Raw genomic sequence first — 12,465 nt, forward strand, 5'->3', positions numbered from 1 at the left:
GATTTGCCAGTTGCTAACAGTTTCGTACATTTGCTTCATGTTGTATCATAGATTGTCCACATTCCATGTTTGTTGGATCGTTTCTTTGTGATTAGATTCGGGTTTACGTTGTTGGTGGGAACCCACATAGGTGATGTGTGCTTCCTGTTGCTTACATCAGGAGGCACAGTGGTGCCAGCTGACCCTAGTAAAGGTGATGCTAACTTGATTCACCTAGTTAAGTTGGCATCTGTGAAGTCTCCTTTTGTATTAAGGCAGTGGACTTTGAAAGGACTTTTCCCTGACTTTGGGAATTGCTGACAGCCATTTAGGAAAAGAGACCACCGTTTTCTCTGTCATGTGTAGCTGCAGTTAAGAAACATCCTAGTATAGTCAGACAAGCTCTGGAGGCCGGTATGCCAGGACCTGGGACCAAGCTCTCCAGCCATCTCTCCCTGTGACCATAGCCAAGTCATCTCTGAGCTATGTAAGATTGTACATATAAGGAAATAGACACTCAGAGAAGTGAAGCAGTTTGCCCAAAGCTACTCAGCTAGTGAGTGACAGAGCTAGGATTCAAACCCATTTTTGTTTGGGGACAAAGCCCTGCCCTTGTCCTTGTGCCAAGCTGCCTCCTTTGTTAGGTGGCTGGTTGTTGTTATTGTGTCACTGAGCACTCGGAAGTAGTGCTCAGAACCAAGCAGAAGAGCACCAAGCCTTGTAGGCCCTGACAGGTGAGAGGGAAGAGAGAGGTGCCTTGCTTCATCCATCTGGACTGCCCTTAGAATTCCTGGGCCAATTTGGGGATCCCAGGCACCAACCCTAACATGGGCCAGTGCCAGTGCCAGGTACATGCAGCGTGTACTTCCCGGTCTGGGCAGGCGGAGGCTGGAACGGCACCAGCAGCTCACCTCTGTAACGCAGCACTGAAGTATTTATTTCAAGGGTGGCTCAGAGAAGTGAAACAGTTTGCCCAAAGCAAACCGGTTCCTCCCCTGCATGTGGCAGGCTGTCCTGCAAGCTGGTTGGACGCTCCCCAGCCACCCTTGAAATAAATGCTTCCATGCTGTGTTACAGAGGTGAGCTGCTGGCACCGTTCCAGCCTCTGCCTGCCCAGACCGGCAAGTACAGGCTGCACGTACCTGAGAGTGGCCCACTTTAGGGTTGATGCCTAGGATCCCTAGATTGGCCCAGGAATTCCAAGGGCAGCCCAGGTGGATGAAGGAAGGTATTGCCTCAGCCTGCCTGGGTTCCTTGGGGGAGAGAGGGAGACAGGAAGCATTAATGGGGGAAAGGTGTGCCAAGCCTTGCCAAGCAGGTCATTGTGGGTGGGGAAACACCGCCTACGTGCTTGGGACGCCCCAGGATTTGGGTGGAGGTTCTTGAGGAGGCAGCGAGAAAGGAGGGCTGTAACAGCGACTCTGGAGCACGCTAAAATGGCTCTTAGTGACCTTCTGCTCTGGTGACCCACCAGCAGCCCACCAACCTGTCATCTTCCAGTTAGCAGCCATCCCCAGGGCCAGTAGCACCTGCGAGCACTTGGTAAGTAGAAAGACCCAGCGTCTGCTCCTCATATTACCCTGGTGTCCTTCCCCAGAGCAGTTGTTTTGGGGGAAACTGGCTCCGGCTGAAGCAGGAAATGGTGCTGCTTGTCAAGGTCATGTTGTCCTGTTGCTATAGAACTGAGAGACCCTGAGGATCAGCCCTCTCAGGTTCCAGTTGCCTCTCTTTACACTATTCATCCTCATAGGCCACCAGGAAGGGGGCCAAATTCGGGACCAGGGCCAGTGGCTTGGTGAGGCATAGGCTGTGCTGTATGGGCCCTGTAGGGAGCTCTGGGGAGTTCTTATTCCCCTGGCTCATGGCCACCTTCGACCCTGCACCTTGGAGAGACCCCGAGGGCTCTGGCAGCCAAGTGAGCAGGAGTGGAGAGACGGGGCACCTTGGGAGGGAGAGCCCCGGAAGGAAACAGGGTTTATAGACAGACTCCTGGTCATCACTGCTTGTAATGCTCACTCAGGGAACAGAGGGAGTGCTTTACCTGACTCAAGAGAGTCCCTTCTGTCTCCTGCTGGATGGGCTGAGATCCGGACTGGTTAGAAGCCCAACATGACCTGGCGTGTGAGACCTTGCACTCTCTGAATGAATTCCCCAAGTGTCATCAATAAGTCACTCTGGTTCTGGCATTTCCCTATCTTATCGCACACACCCCTTCTCCTGGCTCTGAGTCCTGAGGAGTGAGATTGCAGTTTTTGACCCATGTTCTTACTGAGAGCCGGCTGTCATGCAGGTATAATATAAAATCCAGAAGCTGCTGTCAGAATTATGTGAGAATTGGGAGGTGACAGCATGGGCCAATTTTCTGAATCTCTAGGGTGCTTTGGTGCTTAAGAAGTCTTTCTGGGCTCCCTGAGATTTGAAACCTCTTGTTTTATCTGTCCTTTCACTCTGGTTCTTCCTTTCCTCTCTTGGTGACTTCATGCTTCTCAAATATTTGTTAAGTGCGTGCTTATATGGGACCTTAGAAAGCAATCAGCTAGGCATGCACTTGGAAAGGCACAGGAGGACTGAGAACAAGACTAAACATTTCTGTAAGATTGAGCAGCAGGAGAGCTTTGCTTCTTTACTGGTGTCAGTATGTGCCTGCAGCTCCTGGGCTGCCTTTACTTGAGTGAGATCCATTTACAAGACTCCTGACTCTTCTACTCCACTTTATTACAAAAGATGTTGATGCTCATTTTAAAAACAATTTAAACTACAAACATGAATAAAGGTATTTATCCCCCAACCAGTCCCCCTCATTCTCCCTTCCCTCCTGTTCTTAGACTGGTTTCCCCTCCCGGTAGTTTAGGTTGTGGGGCAAGTGTGTGTAGCTCTGCATCAGTGTCTTAAACAAAATGAGTGTGTCACAGATGCGCAACTCGGCCACTCACTGTTTTCTTCAACTGTATGTCACGGCCATCCTGCCATGGCACCATGTCTGTGTCACCTGCTGCTCTTGGGCATCTGCAGAGAATTCCATGACATGGATCTTGAGGTAGGCGTCTTCAGCTTTTTCTGCTTCATCTTATTCTCTACAATTGTTTATATCATGCTTGTAAAACCTTTTTTAAAAAAAAAAAAAAAAGCTTACTAGACACAGCACATGTTCATTTTAGAAAATGTAGAAAAATCAGATAAGCAGCAGGGCATGGTGACTCACGCCTGTAATCTCAGCACTTTGGGAGACCAAGGCAGGCAGATCACCTGAGGCCAGGAGATTGACACCAGCCTGGCCAACGTGGTGAAACCCCATCTCTACTAAAAATACAAAAATTATCTGGGCATGGTGGTGCACACCTGTAGTCTCAGCTACCTGGGAGACCGAGTTGGAAGAATCACTTGAACCCAGGAGACGGAGGTTCCAGTGAGCTGAGATCATGCCACTGTACTCCAACCTGCGTGACAGAGTGAGACCCTGTCTCCCCGCCCCCTGCCAAAAAAAAAAATCAGATAAGCAATTAAAAAAATTAGAAATGACCCCTAAGAGGTAACATTTTGGTGTGTATAATACAAGTGTCTTTTACATTTGCTCCCTCATCTCAGCATTGCCACTGCCATTAAAGAAGGCCCATGGTCATTAGTCCCATGTCACAGATAGAAAGCCTGAGCCACAGAGAGGGTATCAGGTTGCCCAGAGGTACACAGCGTAGTAAAGACAGGACTGGGGGCATACCTGTCATATAATTCAGCACTAGTGCCCTCTCCACTGTAGCCCACTCACTGTCTTCGCACCTTGGGCATTGAACTGCCTTATCCAAAGGTTAATAGACAGATGACTGCTTGAGGAAAGTCCCTGATTGACTTAGGAGAAGAGGTAGAAGACATGCTCTTCAGGTTTACAGATGATATGAGACGAGGGATTGTTTGCGCTTTGGAGAACAGAATCGGGCTTAGAAAACCCTCAAAGAGCTCTAATAACAGGTCAGGAGCAACAGGATAAACTTTGGAAGAGGTGGATGTAAAGGGACCCCCTTCTATTTCCGTAAGCACAGGAAGGTCTGACTTGATGTTCAGGCAGTGACGACTGGTCTGCCTGGGAGTCATAGTGGACTGTAAGCAGTGGGACATGTCATTTCAACACTTTAACTTCATCTTATTTCCTGGGAGTGTTAGGAGCCACACATCAAGAGGACATGATGAACTAAGGAGGAGGGTTTGGGAACCTGTCAAATGACAAATGCTGCAGTGACAGAGGTTTCACCTAGAGAAGATGGGTTTGGGGAGGAAAAGGTGCAGGCCAAGACTTGGTGACCAGGACCAGGCACGAAAGGACCAGGAATGGCAGTTAGTTGAAGGGAGAGTCTAATCGGTCAGGATATAGAACACCTTTTTAGCATTCGAGTCCAGGAATGGTAGTGAGAGGCAGTACAGTAGAGTGGTTAAGAGCTCCTGCTCTCATGGCTTACTGGCTCCTGGCTCCTAGAGTCTTGGAAGTTACCTCACTCTTCCATGCTCCAATTTTCTCATCTGTAAATGGGGATAATGGGTACCTGCCTTATAGTCCACTTTTAAAACCTAAGGGAGTTACTCCATGAAAGCAGCTTAGAATAATGCCTGGCACACATAGGTGCTATGCACTGTTTGATTCACATGGAAGCTGGGTAGGCTCCATGGAAGAAGAGTTGTAGAAGGTCTTCTGCATGCATCTGGTATGACATGCTTCCCCAGCCTTCTCCATTCCCTGCCTCCCTGTCTCCTTGTTTCTTTCTCCATCTTCCTCTCCTGGGCCTAGGATCCTATATTTCCCCTATCTAGAATACCCTACCCCTCAATCTTTATTTTCTTCTTTGAAACTCTTATTTTCTTTCTTCTTCTTCTTCTTCTTTTTTTTTTTGAGACAGAGTTTCATTCTGTCACCCAGGCTGGAGTTCAATGGCACAATCTCGGCTCACTGCAAGCTCCACCTCCCGGGCTCACGCCATTCTCCTGCCTCAGCCTCCCGAATAGCTGGGACTACAGGTGCCCGCCACCACGCCCGGCTAATTTTTTGTATTTTTAGTAGAGACAGGGTTTCACCATATTAGCCAGGATGGTCTCAATCTCCTGACCTCATGATCCGCCCGCCTCAGCCTCCCAAAATGCTGGGATTATAGGCGTGAGCCACCGCGCCCGGCCCTGTTTCTTCTGCTTTAAATTGTTTTTATTAAAAAAAAAAAAAAAAAAAAGAACTGACTCAGGAGTCAGCTGCCCTTCACTCTTCCCTTGTGCACAGCCTGTCCTATGAGTAGGTACAGGTACTGACTGGTCTTATATTTCTCCCTGAAACTATAAATGTTTTAAAGGCACCCAACGATTTGTCAACACCTCCCCACCCCCACCCTGGGTCTGACCTAGGACTCTGAGTCAGGGAGGCTTCTCTCCATTGAGTAATAGTAGCCTTGGGATGCTCAGTAAGAGGATTGTAGAGTTTAAGGGAGGAAGAAGCACCAGTGCTGCCTCCCCATGGGAAAAATGAAGCCCGCCCCCACCTACCGCCGCCAACCACCACCACCACCACAGAACCACCAACTGCAACATCACTTGGCAGATTAGCAAAAGAACTAACCAGACACTGCTAGGCCCTTCAGGCTTCTAGATTCGCCCTCTACCACATTTCTACCAATTTATGCTCATCTTAATGAGCTCCTCCTTTGAAGGGTCTGGAATGGTGTGGAGTGGTCTGGAAAGCAGGGTCAGATACCCCTGGAAAACTGAAGCCCATGGAGCAATGATCTCTACAGGACTGTTTCAAGTTACATGGTGAACAGACATCTTTTTCCAATTATGCCAGTCGCTCCTCTGGTACTTGAGGATTATGTGAATCTAACAACAGACAAAAATCTCTGCCTCATGGGGCTTATATTCTTTAGGAAGAGACAAGCACTAAACAAATGAGGAAATATATATACACTCTGCCAGATAGCTGTAAGACAGACAGAGAAAGTTGGAGCAGGGAAGGGAGATGGAAGTACCTGAGGGTGGACTGCGCAGGTATGAAATAGGGAAGCCATGGAAGGCCTCACTGAGATGGCCACATTTGAGAAAGGACCTGAAGGAGGTGACGCAGTGAGCTGTGGAGATAGGTAATTAGGGTAGGGGAAGAACTTTAGCTAGAGAGAACAGCAGCCGCAAAGGCCCACCCAAGGCAGGATATGCCCGCTGTGTCGAGACCAGCAGGAGGCCGTGTGCCTGATACTTAATATACCAGAAGGAGTGGAGCAGGCAGGGGTGCCAGTTCTAGAAGGAGTTGCTGGCAGGTATTAAGATGGGCTTTTTCTCTGAGGTAGGAAGCTCCAAGAAGGATTTGATCACAGGAAGGACAGAATCTGAATTGTATTTTAGAAGGATCACTCTGACTGCTGTACAGAGAGTGGGTGGTAAGGCAGGAGGCAGAAGCCAAAAAGCCAGTTAGGAGACTGATAAAGTAATCCAGGCAAGAGATAGTGTTGGCTGGGACCAGGGTCATAGCAGTAGAGGTGGTGAGAAGTGATTAGATTCTGTATATTTATTAATGGCAAAGCCAGCAGGATTCATTGACTCTAAGTGGAAGGTTGAAGTTTTCATTGACTGAGATGAGAGAGACCATGGGGGAAGGTAAAGGGCTCGGTTTTGGTTGTGTTAGGCTTGTGCTGCCATTGGACACCCGTGTGGAGGTGTCAGAGAAGCTGGCTTGTAGAAATAAATTGGGGATTCATCAGCATACAACAGGCATTGGAAGGCACAAGCCGGCATAAGATCATAAAGAGAGGGAGCATAGATGGAGAATGAAGGAGCCCTTTAGAGATTAGGAAGAAAATTGCTAACTGGGGCCAACAAAGGAGATTGATAAAGGGCCGCCAGTGATATCGGAGGAAAACCTGGGAGGAAGCTAAATGAAGAGAAGTCATAGAGGAGGAGGGATCAAGCAGTCATATCACATGCTGTCGTGGGTCAAATAAAATGAAGATCATAAGTGTTTGTTACCGAAAGTTTAAAAGTACAGTGACATTGGCCGGACGTGGTGGCTTACATCTGTAATCCCAGCACTTTGGGAGGCTAAGGCGGGTGGATCACTTGCGGTCATGAGTTCAAGATCAGCCTGACCAACATGGTGAAACCCTGACTTTACCAAACAATATAAAAATTAGCCAGGAATGGTGATGCGTGTCTGTAGTCCCAGCTATGGGAGTCTGAGGTGGGAGAATTGCTTGAATCCGGGAGGCAGAAGTTGTAGTTAGCCGAGATTGAGCCATTGCACTCCAGCCTGGGCAACAGTGAGACCCTGTCTCCAAAAAAAAAAAAAAAAAGCCGGGCATGGTGGCTCACGCCTGTAATCCCAGCACTTCAGGAGGCCAAGGTAGGTGGGTAACTTGAGGTGAGTTCAAGACTAGCCTGGCCAACATGGTGAAACCCCATCTCTGCTAAAAATATAAAACTTAGCTGAGTGTGGTGGCAGGCGCCTGTAATCCCAGCTACTCAGGAGGCTGAGGCAGGAGAATCGCTGGAACCCAGGAGCCAGAGTTTGCACTGAGCTGAGATCGTGCCACTGTACTCCAGCCTGCACGACAAAGTGAGACTGTCTCAAAAACAACAACAACAACAACAACAACAACAAAAACACAAAGGCCGGGTGCAGTGGCTCATGCCTGTAATTCCAACACTTTGAGATGCCAAGGTGGGAGGATCACTTGTGATCCAGGGGGAGTTCAGTTCAAGACCAGCCTGGCCAACATGGTGAAAACCCATCTCTACTAAAAATACAAAAATTAGTTGGGGGTGGTGGCATGAATCTGTAATCCCAGCTTCTCTGGAGGCTGAGGTAGGAGCATCACTTGAGCCTGGGAGGTGGAGGCTGCAGTGAACCAAGGTCATGCCACTGTACCCCAGCCTAGTGACAGAGCAAGACTCTGTCTCAAAAAAAAAAAGTACAATGACATTAAAAAAAAAAAAATCACCTACCACCCTATTCATACAGGGAAACTTTCTTTTATTCTTTTTCTTGTCATTTTCATGGGAATCATGATCTTTATGTAAATTCGTATTGTATTTTTCACTTAAGTTATTAAATATTCTATGAAAACATGAGTTTAATGACTAGGTAATACTCAATTTCCTGGATGTGCCCTAACATATTTAACCATTCCTCTAATATTGGGCGTTGGGCCATTTCTGATTTTTTGTTATTATAAATAACATTGCAGTGAACAGCTCATTATGTTTTCCTATGAGGGGAAGTATAGGGTCAAAGAACATGAATGCTTTTAGGTGAGACTTGAACTTGAGATCCCTGGGTTCTCCTGGACAGACTGGCCAATCATAGCTTAGCTGTGGGATTTTTCCATGTCTCCTGTCTCCCTGGGAAGGTTGAGAAGTCACTCAGCCCTACAGATCCCTATTCCTGCCTCCCCGCCGCAATTGCATGTCCCATTTCTCCTGGGCCAGAGTTTCATTGCCTCTCATGGGGCCTGCTGGCCACCACTCAGTGGCTGCCCTTCTCCTTACCTCCAGCCTTCGTCCCCTCACCCAGAGCATTCACAAGCCAGCAAGAGCCAGTCTCAGCTTCCCTCAGATTAGGGGGTTTAGTGATAAATGAAATAGTCCTGCCTTCACTCATCTCACTGGGTCAATTAAATAAGGTGTGATGTACCTGAAAGCACTTCAGAAACTTAAGTCTCATGCTCTACCAACTGAGCTAGCCAGGTGCCCTTAAAGGGCTGTCCTAGTCTTAACTGTTTGAAAAGAAATAGGTAGCTGGGCATAGTGGCTCACACCTGTAATCTCAGGACTTTGGGAGGCCGAAGCGGGCGGATAACCTGAGCCCAGGAGTTCGAGACCACCCTGGGCAACATGGCAAAACCCTGTCTCCACAGCAAATACAAAAATTAGCTGGGTGTGGTGGTGCACACCTGTGGTCCCAGCTACTCAGGAGGCTGAAGTGGGAGAATCACCTGATCCCAGGAAATCGAGGCTGCAGTGAGCTGTGATTGTGCCACTGCACTCTAGCCTGGGTGACAGGGAGATCTTGTCAAAAAAAAAAAAAGAAAAAAAGTGTAAGTGATGGTGTCCACATTGTAACCACAGAGCCCCTAGAGCAGGGCTGTTGACCTATGGTTGGCATCCTGGTCACAAGAGCTCTGTGTCAGATGTGTGAGGGGCTTGGGTGTAGTTGTTAAGCCTGGGAATGTGGCTGGTAAATGTCGATTGACCTCATGCCAGGCAGTGCCAAGTGTCACGTCTGCTCCCCAGATACCTGTGTTTGTGTGTGTGTGTCATAGTCGGGAATCACTGAGACCAGGACCTCGGGGAGGCTGGAGCCCGGGTGGGCAGAGCAGGAACGGGCCTTGGAGATGATCTAATTCTGACATTTTACTCAGTGAGGACACAGGTGGGGCAGCCAGAGAGGTACTCAGCTCTGAGTCAGGGGTCCATCCCTCAACTCCTCAGCCTGAGTCTTCCCGGGAACACAACAGGCAGCTGCTTCCCAGACCTTGCAGGGCTCCGGGAGGTGGCCTTCCCCTCCCGCCGACCCCCTTGCCAGGTTTGTTGTAACCATTGCTCCTCCGAGCCTGGCTGAAATCATCTTCAGTCTATCCTCCACAGCAGCCTGAAAGGTCTTTTTAAAAATGCAGCTCTGTTCCTTCATCCTCTTCATAACCCCCTTGGCTCTCTGCTCCTCCTAGAAAAAACACCCACATCCTCAGCTTACCCTTCAAGACCCTGAGTGATCTCTAGCCACAGCCCTTCTCTCTACCCACAGACCTCCTTCCTTGGGTCCTCCTTCCTTGGGCCTTTTCACGTCGCTGTTCCCATCACCCTGGAATCCCTCTCAGCCTGCCTGGGCCAAAGGCTACGTAAGGAAGGTCCTTAAGAAAGCCTCTCCTGACCATCTGCACCTGACTCATGTGCTCTGAGTGCCGCACCATGCTTGGCGTTTGTCCTTCATAGCCCTGGTCATTGCTGGCTAATGTAGCCTGGCACATGGTGGTAGGTACTTGACAAATATTTGTTGAACAAGTGAATGAAACCAGCTGGCAGGGACCAGAAGAAGAGCAAAGGGTCAGGGACAGTGTCCACAACCATAGCCCCTGTGGTCTTAGCTGAGAAGGGCTCTGGCTCGGTCCCTGGCATGTCCCTCTGGCCAGCAGAAACACCCTACCCTGGAAGCCCTCTCCAAGTAGTGTGAGGGGCCTCAGGCCCATTCAGGCTTCAGTAGGAGAGGGGTCTCTTCTGGGACCTGAGCAGGCCTTTCATTTACCTCATTGGCATCTCTCAGCATTTTATTTGTTTTTTAAAATGTCTCCCCCTTCCCCCAACCAACCCCAGATTATGAAGGTATCCCATGCTCACTGTGAAGAAACTGGATAACATAGGAAAATATAATTAAGAAAATAAAAATCACCTACAGCCCCACCCCTCAGAGAAAAGTACCCTTAACATTTGTGGCCATGTCTTTTCAGTTTTGTTTCTTTTTTTTTTTTTTTTTTTTTTTTTTTGAGACGGAGTCTCGCTCTGTCGCCCGGGCTGGAGTGCAGTGGCCAGATCTCAGCTCACTGCAAGCTCCGCCTCCCGGGTTTACGCCATTCTCCTGCCTCAGCCTCCCAAGTAGCTGGGACTACAGGCGCCGCCACCTCGCCCGGCTAGTTTTTTGTATTTTTTAGTAGAGACGGGGTTTCACCATGTTAGCCAGGATGGTCTCGAACTCCTGACCTCGTGATCCGCCCATCTCGGCGTCCCAAAGTGCTGGGATTACAGGCTTGAGCCACCGCGCCCGGCCCAGTTTTGTTTCTATGCGTGTGTACATGCTTTGACATTGCTGAGCTTCTCTTTGTGAAAACCACAGATTTTTCGCAGTCTTCAGCGGCTGCGGTTGGAGGCGGTCAGCATGTCAGTTCTCCCAGTGGAGAGCTGATGCAGGGATCTGGATTCCTCTCTCTCCCTACTGCGGGTGGGTGGGTGGGCACACCCAAGGCCACCTTCTGTGGCAGCTTTTCCATCCCTGGTGAAGAGTACCCTCCTGTCTCTGGTCTCTTCTCCAGGACATTCTCTGGTCCTGGAGGCTGGTTGTTCCTGGGGGCTGCCTCTTGGGGCAATGGGAAGAATTGTGGAATGCATGGGTGTCCTCTTGGCTGTTTTTTCTCTGGTTCCAGAAGTCTCTGAACAAAACCAGTCCCAGGCCACTCCTGGGGATTGGCCTCAGGTGACTCTCTGGGCTGACTCTGGCCAGCTAGAAGGCCACCCGGGCTTCTCCTGTGTTCTTAAGAGGGTGAGGTGACCTGGATTGGCGAATAGTAAGCAGAGAACACGGCAGAGTTGCTGGCCTAGAAAACCAGGTCACTAGGTCAGCACTTGGATTAATGATTGATAAGAAAGGTTAGGAGAGAATCAGCCAGACCCATTCTCCCATGACATCCCTCACTTCTGATCCCAAAAGCACCTGCCATGGAGACGGGGCAACCTCTGTCTTGTATCCAGAGGCTGCCCCTTATTCCGCTGCAGTGTGGGAGAAAGATGACAGCAACTGGGTCACCCACATGGGCAAGATGGGGAGGAAGGTTTAGGCCCTTCTCCCTGAAAAAAGAAGCATGTGCCCAGACTAGGGGGCTCCTTGCCGGTTCTCTCCCCACAATTGATGGTGAGGCAGGGAACTGGGAAGTTCTGTCTATGGAGGTCCCTTGGGTTTCAGCAGGCTAGCAGGATTTGAGTCAAGGCAGGTTGGCTCAAGTCTTAGCCACTCCACTGTGTGTCTCATATATGGTGCTGGGTAAGACTGGACCAGGAGCTGGCATGTCCTTGCCCAGCTGGGGCTCCTTAGCCTCAGTCGGGAGCCATCACCTCTGAATCCTCTGTCTGGCTGCCAGTCCCCAGCTGTTTCTGTCAAGAACTCCTTGGTCACATTTCTAGAGCTGGAATATCATCGTACAATCCCTTAACACAAGCCATGGGTGATAATAATAGCAGAAACCACTGTGGTCCTTATTTGTAGGACCCTTACTATCTACCTGGCACTGTTAAGTTACTGCATCGTTACTTATTCCACACAGCAGCCTTTCAGGTTAGGTGCTAGCATCCCAGTTTTAGTGTCTTCCCTAAGTCATAGAGTGGGAGGGATGAGCCAGGGTGTGAACCCAGGCCTGACTGAAGCCGGTGGAATTCACTTCTTTGGAGTATTGCATCTCGATGGCAGTAATCTATGAAAACTGATACAGTGGCAAGTGCTACAACTCAGAATAGTGTGGCTAAGGCTCATGTTTTTAGTATATTTATTCATTCAGCAAGTGTATGTTGAGGACCCACTAAATGCCAGGTGCTGGGACCCACCTCAGTAAGATACAGGGCATTCTCTGGGAAACTGATAACATGGTGAGGCCAGAGCAGTTAGCAGACACTGCAGTTTGGTGTAGTGATTGCAGATTTGGAGGGCCTGCGTCGGGGTTGTGGTAAGAAGGAATAGAATGGAGCTAGTCTAGGAGAGCTTCCCGGAAGAGG

General features: G+C 49.3%; 1 protein-coding gene across 10 annotated transcripts in view; it reads left to right on the top strand.

Moving 5' to 3' along the window:
- The window catches only part of PPARD (peroxisome proliferator activated receptor delta), an 87,437-nt gene that overhangs the window by 50,381 nt on the left and 24,591 nt on the right, over positions 1–12,465 (top strand). Inside the window, exon 1 of one of the 10 annotated variants that reach the window (XM_010389650.2) lies at positions 1,398–1,521. The exons of the other annotated variants lie outside the window; for them this stretch is intronic. The gene's annotated coding sequence lies outside the window, so the exon portion shown is untranslated. Of the gene's footprint in view, positions 1–1,397; positions 1,522–12,465 lie in introns of those variants that run through there. 10 annotated transcript variants of the gene reach the window in all.

This window comes from Rhinopithecus roxellana, chromosome 4 (genome assembly GCF_007565055.1).
Source record: "Rhinopithecus roxellana isolate Shanxi Qingling chromosome 4, ASM756505v1, whole genome shotgun sequence".
Classification (NCBI taxonomy): Eukaryota; Metazoa; Chordata; class Mammalia; order Primates; family Cercopithecidae; genus Rhinopithecus; species Rhinopithecus roxellana.